Raw genomic sequence first — 13,251 nt, forward strand, 5'->3', positions numbered from 1 at the left:
TGTGTGACAGATTAACAGATTTAAACCCGGCAGCGTAGAGATTATATAATGTCAAAGCTTTGAGCTCAAGCTCTTTGGCTTCAGTTATCTCCATATTTCCATCCTTAGGCGTACATATGCTCTGTTAATCAGCAATGCGTGTACCCATGCCAGCTTGAAATCCTCCTCCTCCTCACTGAACCGTCCTCTCTTTACTCCGATGCCCAAAGAGCGCTGAGACTCGGTATGAAAAGGCAGGTTTGGCTCAGTGTATCTGCTCAGCTGTACCACACAAGCTGAAGCTTCTGTGTTCCCAGAACATCGGGTCCAAGACTCCGCGTTCTGCAGCGAGACCTCCTGGCTGGAGGGGAGCCCGCTGGCTCATCACCAAGCCACCGACTGTTCCCGTGAAACCACAGAGAGCGCTTTGTGACAGTGGGGCCAGCTTTGGCGCGATCCCCTCACACAATGCCCGTGTCTATTTATCTGTACCCAGTAGAAACAGAAGTCTTTCGTTTAGTCAGCAGCAAGGCCGGACACACTGAATGCACAGATGCAGAATGGCTGTGTTTGTTTGAGCTGATCATCCATAAGCAGTCATTAAATGTTAACAGTCCACTACACCTTCTGCCGCTCCTCTCTTCTCTCTCCTCCTTTCTCAGCGTGGTTGCACAGTGTAGAACCCGTAATGAGTTCCTAATGATACCAAACAATACGCCTCCTCCACACTTTCCTCCCCTCACTCCTCTGAATCTGTCAGTTAATTATTGCAAAGTCCTCCTGCACAAGGCATGTTGTAAAAACTATCCTGTGCATGCATGTTTCTTTAAAATCCACAGGAAAAACTATTAAGGTTTGTTTCAGACTCTTTAACTGGCAATGTAACAATATCTTGTGAATAGTATTGTGCTCCACCTGGATTGGTCACAGTCCACTGAGAGAAGCTCATTTTTGTAGTCTTATGTCTGGAAATATGGAGTATTCAGACTGACAAAGCGCCTAAAGGCACAGCAGGTTTTATTAAAGAGGAAATCAGCTGGCACTGCATCCTTTTGTGTTTCTTTTTTTTTTTTTTTTTTTTAAATCTCCTTGAACGTCAAAGTCGGTTCCCATGGAGCTCACTGAGGTGCAGCTATCAGCCTGTAAAACTGAGATGCTGGTTTCGCATCAGTCGTTGAACTTGTGATATTTGTTATGTTTTTCTAGCTTGGCAACATGAGCTGCCCTACAGTTGCACTAGTTAGAAGAATGTAAAACCCTCCTTTCACTCCGGCAGATCAGACTGTGTTAAATTATGTCAGTGGGCCAGAAAGCAAGCAGCAAGTCAAGGTGACTGGATACAGATCAAAAAGTAAAGGCAGCTGTTTGGTAGAGATGGGACAAGGGATCAGTATCACCATATATTGTGATATAGTCTCCTGTGATTTGAAATTGATACTTTTCTCCTTTCTTTTGTTTGCCAGTTTATTACAGTACATGTTCATATGTTTATGTTGCTGTGTTTGTCTCTTAAAAATGCTCAGACTTGATTCTTTGGTAATCATCTCGTCCTTTATGGAATGAAGTTGTGATCAGATGGCTGTTGGCTCCTGATTTTCATCACATACTGGCCTTTTTGCGTTGCACAAAGCTGGTTGCTTTATGCATCACTTTTATATTAAATTTATTTTTGTTTCATTGGTTTTCAAACTAATTCAGCAAAACAATGTCAACTCAAGGTCCACTCACTAGCTTTTTCTGGAGCTTTCAGCAGTATCACACATTCTCTATTATTGGTGCACCAACGCAAAACTGCAAGACTCAGCAAATGCTTGTTAGATGTATAAACTGCCAAAAACGATGACAGCAGTATATATTTACTGGCTTTAATATTTCCCCCCGACCCATAAACTGTGACTATAGCAACCACTTAACATGAGTGACTCAGATATTTTTCTCCCTCTCATCCAACTTACTCAAACACATGTTTTTGTGATGCCCAGCTGTGATAAGCTATCTCTTTGGCAGCTCAAGTCAACTCACTTTTTAGGCCGATGAACAGATTAGAGCACTGCTGGTTTTCATTAGAAGAGACTAGTCGAGTCACTCAGCTGTTTGTGTGTTTGTAGATATATATGAAGTTTAGATTAGAGAGTGCAAATAGGTAACAGGTTGAGTTCCGGGTCAGCGTTGATATGACACGAAGTGTGACATTAATCTTCAGCACCCTGAACCACTGAGTGTGATAGTCTGAGAGACTTCAGCACTGCTTTCAGTATTCAGTTCGTGGTTGTTATTGGTGTAATCAGACTCCAGAGACATTAATCAGTCTCTGCACTTTGTTACGCCCTCTGGCATAGTGCAGAGGGAGGGGAGGAAGGGCTAAAAGTTGTAAATCACAACATCCTTTTTCGCTTCTTTGATTTTAGTCAGACTATCAATTAACTTATCAATCAAAGAGCTAGATCTGAAGGTACTCTTTTCTTTGTCTGCTCATCCACAGCGACTATCATCACTCATGTTAACTATAAAGAGTCTCAATCATTTTTTGTTGTATCCAAAGTTGTCAAGTTCTACAAGCTGGCAAATGTCAGATTTATAATCTTGTTTACTTATTCTTCAGAATCAGATTCTTGACTATAACTAGAAATGGTGTAACAATAAACAGATGGGGAAAAAAGTCCTGATTTACATACAATTTTGACAATTTTAGACTGTATTTGATTAAGGCGAAGTTCTTGTATTGCTGTTTTTATTTAGACAAGATTTTACTTTTGAGAACTTGGGCTTCTTTTGTTAAATCATTTATTTATCTTGTAGAAAAACATATATACTATATATTTCTAAAAGTTGAGTAACAAACACAGTATCTATTTAGTATTGGTTTTGACTCTCAGGTATCGTTTTAACACTCGTATGGAAAAAAAAAACCCACTCAGCCCTTTATGGGGATGAAATAAGAGGTTGTTGGAAGCAGGAAGCTTACAGGAGTGTGTACTGTATCTGGGATTTGGTGACCGGTGTTGGACGACTGTCTGTCTCTGAATGTTCCAGTAATCTTATCCTCAGTATCTACATGGCCATCTGTCTTTGTGTTTATGTCTGTATCTGATCCTCGAGGCCTGCGTGTGCCCAGACTCTCTGAGTATCCTCAAGGTGAATGACGTGCAGACAGTCATAAGCTGTATAGACACGGTCAAGATTTTTATAATCAAGCTGCAAATGACATCATTCAAGCCCCTACGCTTCGTGTGTCATTTCCACACAATGTTTGTTTGTGTCTCGTTCAAAGACACTCATGTAAGAATAAGTTGTTGGCTCTCTTTTAGAGCCTGACCTATATATTACTTATATTAACTGGCTTATTACAGATATGTCAGTATCAGCATATATGTATGTGCAAAGATATGCAATGTTTACAAGAGGAATTTTATGTATTTTTACCTTTTATTTTATATTAATTCAACTTTATAAATGTATCCTTATCAGATGGTCTCTTACTCTCAAGTATTGATATCAGTATGGACCTCCATAAGTCCCATACTGCTCAGGCTCTTCTCTCCCGTCTGTTTAAGGCTTCAGTATTTCTTGACTTCCTAGTCCTCCTGCCCCCCTGACCCACATCTCCACCGCCGACTCCGCAGCTGGTTCTAAATAATGATCTAAGCGCTCAGCAGTCTCCAGTTGCCAGAAATAGCGTAGCTTTATTTTCCAGACTCGCACAAACCCTACTTTACCTCATAAATATAACTGCTTTCCCAAAGCTGCGCCCCGTGTGTGTGTGTGTGTGTGTGTGTGTGTGTGTGTGTGTAGCTGCACACCATGTGTATACATGCATGTGCGTGTCTCCTTATAGGGTAAATAGGAACATGTGTGTTCATTCATATTCGTGCCTAGCATTATCTGAGCTGTGCTTCACTGAAGGAGACAGTTTCCTTCAGGCCCAAAGTGCTTTTTCACTTACGTGGTCTTTGTGTTTTGTCAAAGAACCCGACGGATAAAAACAAGTAGATGAATTTTTATTCGCCTTGAACAGACAGTGCAGGTGAAATAGAGAGGTTCAAGTTGTAAGACGAAGCAAAGACATGTTGAGACAGAAATATGTGCGGTGTCAGCTTCCTTACTATTTCTGTCGCTAATGGCAACACAGAACTGCTGTCATTAAAAACATTTCTCATATTTGTTGTTATAAGGAGAGAAGTATCTCAACATACTGTGGGGTCCCGCTGTTATATGGAGCAAAATGCTCATTCCTTGATAAACATAAGTGTTGTTATGAGACATTTAAAGCTTGTTGCCACCAGTATAGTACAGAAATGAGCATTAAAGTCTGCTTCTGGAAAGCACTCTACATAGAACTGTCATAGTTATTTGGACACTATTAAGAATTTTTTCCTCTCTGTGAGCGAATACTCCAGTTCATTTAACCAAAATGACATGCAAGATGTTGAATTCTTCCTCTTAGGAAAGCTTGTTCTGTGATCTTTGTTGTGCAGCCTAAACGTCAACTATGAGTCTAGCAGATCCCATCATCCTCTGAACTACAGATAATGAATAGGATACAGAAATATCTTACACGAGCTAAATGTATCATTTTGACGTCATACCTTCTGGTTTGAATGAGATGATGTATTGTTTTGGGTTTTTTTTACCATGGTAGCTCTATATTTTTGTAGCTTGTCAGCGTGTACAGTAATGTAATTACTGTAATTGAAATTTGTTTAGAATGGTATCTTTTGCTTTTGGTGTTGAGTGTGTCTGATTCAGTGGCTGCGGTGCACATTAACCGTTTTATGTGTTGTTACTCGAACATGCAGCAATTAGTGAGTCTGGTCTTCGTCAACATTTTGGCTGACAGCCACCCAGGCAGTCAAAGCAATGAAAAGCAGTGTATATTATGTACTAAATGCTATGAATGAAAAATTATATATACTGATCAATTTAATATTTTATCAAATTTATTGCATAAAACAAACATGTCAATTAAATTAGTATTACACATGATGGTAAATTTAATATTTTTGGACTTTTGGCTTCTAGTTAGATTAACCCTGCTATTGTCTTAGGGTCAAATATGACCCATTTTCAAGTTAAGATGTGTAACACATACTTAAATTTTTTTCTGATCAAAACAAGTCTTCATTACATCCTCTACAATAACCTACTGAATACAATAAAATGCATTTTGATCATTTTTCTTCTTTTTTAATGCCTAAAAAGTTACATCTGTTGTGTTATTGGTCAAATTTGACCCAGTAGTAATTAAATGTTGCCAAAAAAAATCATGAATAACAAAAATTACAATAAAAAAATAATAGTAATGAAATCCTATAAAAATAGTATAATAATATAGTGTAATAATATTAAAATTATGTTTCATGCCAAAAAGCGAATTGACTTGAATTCAATTGTAGAGTGGCACGCAGCAAATATGACCCCATGCACAACCCCCCACTCTCTCTTTCACTCACACCCCACACACACACACACACGCACACACATGTCCTGTCCCCCAGCTGTATAGCAGTATATAGGCTGTATTTCTCACATCTCACCACACACCTGGCACAACACACACACACACACACACACGTCGAACTAGGTCACTTCTAGGGACATTATGTGGACTTATATTAATTTCCTGGAGACTTACCCTAACCAACCATAACCATCATAACCACTAACCATAACCTTAACCACTGATCCAGAAATCTGCTTTTTACCATGTGGGGACACAGCTGTTGTCCCCAATTGGACAAGCTGTCCCCAATTAACTGGTCTTTAGTCTGAAATTTATCCCCGAGAGCAGCCTATGACAGACACACATACACACACGCACGCACACACAGACACAGATATACATCTCCTGTTCCCCACCTGTATAGGAGTATAAAGGCTGGGGCTTTCTTGTGCTTTTTTCTCACATCTCACCACACACCTGGCACACCTGGCACACCTGGTGTTTTAAAGACCAAACAGTCAATTGAGAAAATAATCAGAAGATTAATCAATAATTAAAATAATCTTAAATTGCAGCTCTATTCTACATGCTGAGACACATGGTGGTGAAATCTTACAAACACTCCTGATGGTACCATCTTCAAAACTGGCATTTAGTTGTATTAGAAATCACAATGTGTCTGACTAAGCAAGGTTACCTGAGCAGCACCTGACGCTCCTCAGACCTCGAGGCAAAACAAACACCGATTGCCTCCGCCCTTCCTTCCCCCTCCGCTTTCTGCTCTTTGAGACTTGACTGAACTTGACCGCAACAGACAAAAACCCTCAGATCTGTCCGGTGAAATACAGCAGACACAAGGCCACGCCCCGATACTATCACTGCACACCGGCTAATAAAGTAGAAACTAAAGCCTAGAAACCTTTAAGTGTTTCTTTACACCGGAGTTCTGGTGTTTTTCCACTGGAGCCCAACATTAATTCAAACCCTAACTCACAGTAAGGCCACGTGTAGATGTTATGAGTAGCTGAGAAAAGCTCATTTACATGATCGAGTAAAAAATGTTTCATTTTGTGGGCTCAGCAGCTGTTTTCAGGAGTCATTGTGAAGTCCAGTAGACAGCCAGCTTAGTCTCTTGGGTAATTCTTGAGCATTAAGAGCCCCTAGAAGTTACTGCTTCAGCCCCTGGATTTAGATCCTTAAAGCTAAACAGCTGACTGTAATTGTTTCAGCGGGATAAGAAAAAAAAAGTCACAGCTGCATGAATGCTGGATGCTTGCTGTGTTGTCCCCTGTGTGTTGAACCAGGGCGCTGGTAAGAAAATAAATAAAGGAGAGCTCCTGAATTTAGCTTTGTGTAAAGTTGACTTCAGGGAGTGGAGACCTTTCTGCATTCATAGAGATAAGCTGTCTACAGTAGTGCTGATATGACTTAAACTGATACTGATTTTTTTTTTAGGTGGCTAAATACATTTTGCTGTTGGCACCATCCACAGCATGACATTGCTTAGCTTCCGTGCCAGTACTTCTGCCCTTGAACTATAAACTATCCCTTTAAGGTAGTGGAAGAAAGGCTAGCTACAAGGAGAGGAGGGGGTGGGATGTTGGCTTTCTTGTGGCATGAAGGAGATTAGCTTTGACTGGCATTTCTGTGGTGCCACCCACCCAACACAAAAGCAGCCTAATTCTGTGTGTGTGTGTTAATAAAAATTGATCAACTTTAGCGTGTATCAGTGTGTTTTTTTGAGAAACAAGACAGAGATAATTATCATTTTTAACCAGGAGCACACAGAGTGTCAACAGATGATTTGCCAACTCCGCAAATATCAGTGTTTAACAAATAGCTGGTTGCCTCAGAGTTATGAGACGACTCCGGTCACAGAGGTAATCATTGTGTCTCCTTGTTGCCCTTCTGTGATTCTTTTTATAGGCTTTTGTCTTCTGCTGACTATGAGTAATGTCAATGGTGTGGAGGCATCCTATGACCTGGAGAATCTAGAAGTAAACACTATTTTCATGGCTGTTAATGACTGTTGTCTGTCAAGCATGTGATGCTATCTATGTAAAAAAAAATCACACGTCAGAGCTTCCGATACCTGTAATTATACCCGATATGATCCTGTTGCATGTTCTTTTAGTTTTAGTGAGCTCTGCATGCTGGTTGTTTTTGAAGGTGGCACCGTTCCTCTTTTACTGGCTCACAAACACAAGCTAACCAAGGAAGTGGTTGTTTCTCTTTGAAGGTTTTTACCCCCCACAGCTCGTGCAGACAAGATATTAGCTGTCTGTTTTATTTCTGATGATGAACAGCTTGGCTCAGCATACAAGAGAGGGCTTGTCCCAGCCAGCACATTTTAACAGCCAACATTTTTAAGCTGTTTAACCCTGACAGAAAGACACACACATACTCTGACTGAGGGGGATTGTAATATTATTTTAACAGCTCTTTAAAGGGGAACAGAAAAATTGGGTGGTATATACTAACACATCACAGGAGACCCAGAGTTGTAGTAGCGTAGCATGGATTTGGTTTCAGTCGATGTATAAAACGTGTAAATTTAAACTGTTTCTGTGTGTGGTAGCGTGTAATACACTGCTACAGTTGTAAAGCTCATTTTGCTAACTGAAAGAATTAGACATTCGGGGAAATATCACTTTCTTTGTAATAGTTGCAGTCAAGATGCCACAAGCATTTCTGTGCTTTAAGTATGGAGCTAGGAGGCAGTTAGCCTAGCTTAGCATAAAGACCAGAACCATGGGGAACAGCTAACCTGACTCTGTCCACAGTTCAAAAATACACCTACCTCACTGGTTTAATCTGTACACAAACAGTAATGTAAAAACAAGACTGTGATTTTTAGGTATGTGCTGGAACTACTGGTATTTCTTGGCAAACAGTTGCCAACAGTTTCTTGGCAAACAGTTGACTTCCTGTAGAGACATCCTCATACTGAGTTTGCCAGTCAATCAATGAAGAAACTGCACAGAAGTGCTAGACTGATGGATAAACTGTCAAGAGATACAGCAGCTGTGAAAAGTACTCGTACCCCTTCACTTTTTTATGTCACAGATTTAATTTAACTTGGATTAATTTGACTTTTTTGGCTTTCCGTCTATACACAGTCACCCATAATGACAAAGTGAGAATTGATTGGATGGGATTTAAAAAGGCATACACATATTTATATAAGGACCCACAATTCATAGGGCTTTTTGGACCAAAAACCAAGCCATGAAGTCCTATAGTAACAATCTAAAGAGCCCACAGATGTGTGTACAGTAAGTTAAATGCATGCTTATCACCTAGCATACTGAAGTTGCTGTACAGTAAATCATCATCAATGTTGGTCATGAGCAGGACAGCATAACATCACATCAGAAAAGATGGCTTGTTCTCAAAGTGAATGTTTCACTTCTTCCACCTGCTCTCATGTTTTTCAGTAATCTGCTGGCTGCTGCGGTCAAACTGGATGAGCAGGATGTTGTCTCTGTGCGCTCTGGGACTGTAAATCTGACAGTACTCTCTGGATTTTAAAGATGAATCGGCCCTTGCTTTAATACGGCAACATATAAGTCAAGCCCCCGAAATCCATCGGCTGTCTATGTGATTCTTGAAACACTGTTAATCTCAAGAAGTATTTAGTCCCTCAAATTGGATGACATTTAATATAGCTCTCCGTCCATCGAGTTTGCTTATTTTCTTTCCTGCGTAGCAAAGCCTCAGTAGCTCTGAGTCTAGGGAGACGGCCTCTGTGTGTTGCGTCTCTGTCTCATCTTATCAGAACAGTCTGTTTTCCAACCTTCAGCCCTGAAGGAGGATTAGTAAGCATTCCTCACGTATGACAGAAAGTGTGACATTGTTTAAACTTGGACAGCGTCCTCTAGTGAACCTTGAGAAATGATACATGGTTTCAATTGAGACAAAAGAACAGATTTATTTTTTTTTTTTAATGTTATCTGAGAAATATCTGTGGGGAAAAAAAAAAAAAAGTAAATGCCTCATCAGCAGTTTGGTTGCTTGCTGACTCCCCTTGTTTACAGAAGCCGCTGTCACTCCAGAGGTTTCACAGGCCGTACTTAGAGGGTTTCTCTGCTGATTGTTTATGTGGTTCTTCTTACTGTCATGAAAGCATCATTTCTGTTTCCATCACTATTCTAGCAGTTTTTGTTTGGTGGGGGGGACTGCTTTGCTGATGTGCAGTTAAAGTGTTTGGGAGACTGAAATGATAGTCAACCACAAACGGGGATCTGGTCCTATCCCCTGAAGTAATAAATAAGCGTGTGTTTGTGTGTGCCTTTATTGGACAGTTAAATATATTTGAAGTTCCTCTCATGCACAATGGAAGCAGTTTTTGTTTAATGAAAAACGCACAAAAAAAAAAAAAAAAAAAAGAAAATCTCTCCCAGGCTAGTCTGAGCCTGTGACCAAACAGTAATCTTATCCTGGAGCCTACTGTGTAATTAAGTCGAGCGGTTTTGGTGATATTGTTCCGCTGACATTTAAAGACATTTAAAGTCATATTCCGCGTTGCTTCCCAGGGTCAGGGAGGGGCCGCACGTAGATTTCTCTAGTCTAACTCTGAAATTAACGCACAAAGCACTCTGTCATTGTCATATTTGCTTTCTTCAACTAAGTCAGACAAAACAACACCATACATATTATATGTGATAGTATTAACTGGAATGCGCAAGTTGTGTATAGGCGTATAAGTAGCCTACTTTTTTTTTTCTTTTTTAGAATAAACTGTGGTGACTGTGGTTGAATTACAGCGACTGCTATGGATTCCAAATAGAGACAAATTTTAATGGCAGACAAAAATTAGCAAAATTTAACCACTCCTAAATTTAACCAGCATAATTTACTCCTCTGCAAACCATTTGATGCCAGTCAGAAGCCTTGATGAACTGACACCTGCCTATGAAAACTGTCTTTTTTAGAGCAACTAACTGACTGTGTCCCTGGAAGCTGAGCCTAACAGAGTAGATATGCTCCAACCAAAGTGCTCATCAGATGGTCGAACTAGGTCTGAAACCCCCCTCCTCCCGCACCTGTCTGCTATCAGTTAGATCATTTAATGCAACTGTTAGACCAATAAACCAATAATCTGATATTCATGCAGCGATTGGCAGAGGAATGCAGAGGTGGGAAAGGAGGCAGGATCTGAACTTCCTTCTCAAGCTCTCTCTCTTTTTAATTCTTTATACAATTATGTCATTTGTACAACCAAGCGCAACACTGTGAACGCCCTCCAGGAGAGACTGTCTGGACGGGTGCGACTCATATCTCATATGGTATTCTGGGCACATACAGCACAACCAGGGGCAATAATATCACAAGGTTACACTTTCCATGGAAACAAAAGAAGTTAGATTAGTTTCATTTAGCTAAATATTTGCGTTCCTTCCTCTTTTTTTTTGAAGCACATTATTTTTAAAATTATAGACCGTTATGCCAATACTGCACTGATTTCCAACAGGAAATGCCAAACACAGGAAAATAAAGCTTTGAATGCCTTTTTCATCCTCCCCGGAGACAGACTTGTTACCTCTTTACTTTCCTTTTTTTTTTTTTTTTTTCAAATGCATGAATTCTCCATGTGATGCTGGCGAACCGGGGTGCACCACAAGTATTTCAAACATTCAGTGAAGCTTTTCATCAGGCTCGGCTCAGAAAGTGGGGCGATCCTTCAGACTGCAACTGGAGATTTGGGAGGTTAGAGGGCATGTTGTCTTCCCATATGCACACAAACACACCACGGCCTCTGGGACACAGGCAGCTCTTTGACCATCACTGCAGGAAGTGACTGTTTCTCTCTATGTCAACACTGGGGAAAGAGAGGAACGTTTTTGACCTCATGCCATACAGTTTCCCCCACATGCTACCGCCGCATCATATCAGACACTGCATTCCTAATGAGGGTTACTGAGTTCAGTACGATGACCTCTGCAGCTTTGTAGTGGACGATTTCTCCAGAGCAGACAAAGAATGCTGGCTAGATATAAAACCGACGGTATGCTTCGCGGCCTGTTTCAAATCTAAAGGGAGCTCATTACATCTTGTGTAATCATTTTGGATAGATTGGTCAGGGTTGATGGGACGCTGTTATATGCGGTCAGTTTGCTTTCATTTGTCCAAGTTTTTCGCACACACACACATAGCAATTAGACGTTTAGAAAATGTTTCCATAGCTTCAAAGTAATAGGTTTAAATCCCAAAGCAGAGGGTTGAATAACTCCAACTTACAAGGCTAAAAGTGATGCACAGCTGCTCTAAAACAACTGGAACTAGGTTTGTGGACATCTGACTGGATTGCACATCTGACTGGAGTCTGTCTCGACGTCTCGCTCTTCTCCTCCTCCCCCCCACAGAAGCGCAAAAGATGATGTGTCTAGTACTATTTTGTACACTTTTTTTACCACAGACAGGAAATATTTGAACATGCAGATGTCTGCTAATTCCAGATGTCAGAAATAAGCTGCAGAGGGAACATTTTGTTTATTCTGAGTGTTTTTTTGTTTTTTTTTATGTGAAGGGGTGCATTAGTTTAATGACTGTTTGTTTTTAGAGACCTTGTTTTCTGGCACATTTCCATGATATGGTGCAACGTCTATCCTTCTAAAAATAACTCGTTTCCTCTTCATATAATCTCCAAATATTTACTTTTACTTAAGCCTGATTTTTCTCCAGGCAGAAAATCCAGGAATGCACGTGTGATCTTGTAGTTTAGTTTACATTCTGCTAAAGCTCTTTGCTAATGGATCTATTCAACTCGTGTGAGAATCAATAAATAGACTTAACATGCAGATTGTTACCTTTTATTGTTCACTTACATTATAATTATGATATAGCTATGCTGTGTTACTCCTTTATGCACTTCAAAAATATCAATATTTACGAAACAGTCTCACCTCAAGGTCAATTTAGTTGCTGTTCTGGAGCTTTGGATGATATCACATGATCTTCCTCAGCAGATGGGGTTTGCCCAGTTTTCAGGGAATTGTTTACTGTGCACTTTTAAGGACGTCTTGCCCACATTTGCACACACTTGGAGTTCATTCTTGACCTTATAACCTGCAAGATCGACTTAACAACCTCACCTCAAGGTCCATTTAGAAACCGTTCCAGATCTTTCAATCATACCACGGGATCTTCAAAAAATATTTTTAAGCACTTTTTCTTCTCCGCAGACGCTTTCTTTTTCCCGTAAGTAAATCAGAAGTGCTCCTATTTATTTATGTGTGATTCATTGTTAGGGGTGAATCACGAAGAGCTGAAAGGCAGGTCAGTGAAGACGCTAGACTATTCTCTCTGTTTTTCTCTCTTTTTTTCAAAATGTGAATTAACTCGCTGATCTGTAATCCGCTCAGCAGAGGAAGCGAGCAGCGTGGGAGAGACCCAGCTGCACAAAGCTGAGCACGGCTCCCTCGCTTTGATTTGCTCATTCTCTTGTACACTTTCACACTCTTATACTGATCTGACGGCTAACCGAGCCCAGAGTCTGCTTTACATATATTGTATCTGAGATAAAGGAAGGGATGAGCCGAAAAGATGCTTTTATTATGAGAGAATACAGCCTAATGTCAAGATGTATTTAGACTTAGTCCAGAACATCTCCACCTTCTATGTCACTACGCCTCAACTTGGCTACTCATCCAGGCTGACCGAACGTCTACGAACAACGTCATGGAAAAGCTGCGAGGAAAAAAGAGGGATGCTCACAGCTCTGAAAGATCCCAACACATTCCATATCTCCTCCGCTGCCGCAGCTGTGTTTTTCATGAGCAGTGTTTAATCTCAACGCGAGCAGTGAGTCAAAATGGCCCGAAAATACAGCC

The 13,251-nt window shown here is 40.4% G+C and overlaps 1 protein-coding gene across 1 annotated transcript in view; it reads left to right on the plus strand.

Annotated features, from left to right (window-relative positions):
* The window catches only part of itgb5 (integrin, beta 5), a 42,155-nt gene that overhangs the window by 16,976 nt on the left and 11,928 nt on the right, over nucleotides 1-13,251 (plus strand). The window lies entirely within an intron of this gene.

The sequence above is a fragment of the Thunnus thynnus genome, chromosome 11 (assembly GCF_963924715.1).
Source record: "Thunnus thynnus chromosome 11, fThuThy2.1, whole genome shotgun sequence".
NCBI classification, from domain to species: Eukaryota; Metazoa; Chordata; class Actinopteri; order Scombriformes; family Scombridae; genus Thunnus; species Thunnus thynnus.